We start from the raw sequence: 3406 nt of genomic DNA on the forward strand, positions 1-3406 counted from the left end.
TGTCACGTGACAGGTACATGTAAAATATAAACTACATGATCAAAACGTGTTTATTTCTTAGTAAATCAACCACGATTAGTCTACTAAATACACAAAATATTTCGTTGTGGCCTTTTCCCTAAAATAGTTATTCGAAATGTTTCTCCATGATACCATTATATTCCCTGCATGCCGTAGTTCGGTTTAGAAAACAGTACTGACACTTTGAACGACGAAAGGATAATAGAAGTTTGGAAAGTTTGAATTGAACATGTAATTAAGTGAGGTTAGATTGTTTGAACAGTTCTAGAGATTTACACATATGTATGACGAGTTCAGTTTGGAAGAGGGATTTCGGATGAAAGATTGCCTTTACAAGGGAAATAACTCTTGCATGCCTAAAGGACAAGAAGCCCATATTTAAATAGGTTGATGTTATGCTACAATTTTACTTTACCTTGTTCTCAGAATTTTCTTATTATATTTGAGGGGTGCAGGCTAAAACGGAACCACAGCAAAACGGCACCTGGCGAAAACGGCACCATTTGGACATAACGGAACCTCGACTTGGCGAAAACGGCTACAAATCTTATGGCGAAAACGGCACAAACTAAAATCTTATGGGGAAAACTAGTTTGTTATAAGATAATCGGATTGCAGATAATAAATACATCTACTATTATGTCGGAACTATCAAAATTTAAGAACAAGGATGTATTTTTATATTCAAGGATACGATGTGAAAACTACTTTATACGGTAACGGCGCATTGAATAACTCAACTATTAGTGATATTCTGAGCTCATTACAACAGTTCATTTCTAAAAGTAACCGCTTACAGTAATTATCAAATCTACGTATATATAACAATATAACATGGAGTTTTGAAATTGTATATTTATTGCTTATGAAAAAGACAAAAACAGTCAAATACCACATCTGTGACATCAGCCACTGGAGTTGTGACACATGAACATTGAGTAAAATTGGGTGGTGTAAAGTAAATATAAAAATATAGTTTCCCTACTTTTGTTACTGTAAAGTGTAGAAGAATATTGTGATAAGTTAGTTGCCATAATTTTTTTGGTTTGATTTTGACTTAAGTTTGTCGGATACAAACATCTGACATAAATATGCACAGATTTTGAGAATGACTCATATGCTGATATAATCTTGCTAATGTTATAAAACATGAGTCAACTTCTTACTTTGTTTTATATGGTGCCGTTTTAGCCCAGAAATCAGTAGCCGATTTCGCCAATATGGTGCCGTTTTCGCCACACAAATTTAGTGCCGTTCTGCTGTGGTGCCGTTTTAGCTATAACCCATATTTGAGTACAATGGCAGATACATGCATCCATAGGAAAGACTTATTTTAACATGTGTCTTTAATTGTATCTAAACATACTGAGAGACATATTCAACTTCTAAAAATGCCACTCAAAGAAATTTTTCTTTATCGTTAAAATCTAGGGGATACGGGCGGAAGTCTTACCCATCCATATATTGATGGATTTGCCTTGATATATTATCACAGTCCTATGAGTAAAATACATGTTCTTTTATATTTCCCATAGTGGACTTATCTTTAATCATAATGTATAACATATACCCAGGTTAATGTTTGACACCATACATTTAGTTCAGCTCAGTTCTGAAAACTGTATGAGCTGGACAAAGTAAATTCAGCCTTCAGTCAGAGACAATTTGAGAAGAAGGTTTCCGTTATTCTTGGGGAGGAGTAACAAAATTATCCAGCTTGAACATATTAGAAGCCTGTGTATATTAAACGCCTCAGTACAATATAAAATGCCTCAATCACATCATGTCAATGACTCTCCGGCTCTGATCCAGTTCTTGCATCCAACCATATTCCATTTTCACACAGTCATGTCTTACACAGTTGTTCATGGTTTTTATCTGTTCATTTTAGACCAGTATATATATTTCGTTTTATATGTATCCGGCATATTTTCATTAAGAAAATATCTTCAAAATGCATATACCCTACATATAAGTCAACAGCTATGGAGGGTCAGCTGTACGGTCGCTTTGATGTGCAATGCTATTTTGTCATGCACCTTATCTTCTCTGTTGAAGTAGTATATCAATATAATTATGCAAAAACAATTTTCAAAGTGTACTGAAGAACTTGCATTAGGCCACTTGTGTTTGTTTCAGTATGAGTGTATTGTTTTACCAAAACAATTTGTTTGGTCCTGTGATCAGGCTGCACTCCCAAACCCAGTGTCATTCAGAACCGGAGGAAAATCTAGCCTTGCTTCATTTAGGCGTTTTGCTTCACTGAAATGGCTGAAAAGAGAAACCTAACGATGCTGCTACTACTGTTCAGGGCCTGAGACAGAGCGGTGGTCAGTGGAAGAAAAACTCTCTTGTGGAATTAAGTGAGCAGAGCCGAGTAAGCTTGGTGGCTGTAATATTTTATGCTGTAGAAAAAAAGAGTTATATTTCACCAATAACAAGGTCAGGAAAGAGAAACATTTAATAAGACCCTGCACTATTCAGTGAAATGATAGGGTATTTAAGAAATTGATAACTTGACATGTTTTTACAATTATAGGATGAACTGATGCTTGCTCATCTGTACAACTGATTGTCATGGTGCAACAATGAAAATAAGAATCTCAAAGCACTACAACACATGCACAGGCCTATGACAGGAGCATAATAAGATTACATTCATATGCTTGCTAATTCAAACCATCAAAACACTGTGAGCAAGTAAACAGATGATCATGGCCTCACCACTTCAGAAACTAACACTCATATAAAGGTTTCTTAAACCCCTGAATACATTTAATGAGATATCACATTAATAGAACAACCATGGGACTGGACCAGACAAACCAGTGATGGACAGCATGAGCAATGATTCCTGCCGCCAGGATGTTACAACACAGTCCACCAGGTCCCACATTGTGACCACCGGATCCACATTTGTGTGTGCTGCTACCTTTACTGCACTGAGAGCCTATGCGGGCCTGAAATTTCTGGAGACAATGAAAGTTTACTGCCTGTTTTTTCTGTTGCCCTGATATTTGAAGGAAGTCTGGACTTGTCATTATATGCACAAAGAAATAAAGCAGTGAAACACATGAATCCTGCATTTATAACCACTTGGCAACCTGCTACCTGTTTAAATGTGAATGAAACACACACAGTGCCTTCAAGCTGATACAGTTCAACACAGAGACTGTTGTCTAATGTCCCCGGTTTACATAATCCACCCGTGATAGTTTCCCCTATAAACCTTACATATGTAAATGTTTACTTTCCTTAGACAAAAAGACACAGTGATTCCATTTGTTGTAATGTTGGTGGTGATTATAGATGTAATCTCCCCGTTATTAACCTCCCAGCACCCCTCAGTCGTATATATATACACACTCATTGTTCCTCTTGTTGT

The sequence above is a fragment of the Haliotis rubra genome, unplaced genomic scaffold (assembly GCF_003918875.1).
Source record: "Haliotis rubra isolate DU_JTF1 unplaced genomic scaffold, ASM391887v1 Scf114, whole genome shotgun sequence".
NCBI classification, from domain to species: Eukaryota; Metazoa; Mollusca; class Gastropoda; order Lepetellida; family Haliotidae; genus Haliotis; species Haliotis rubra.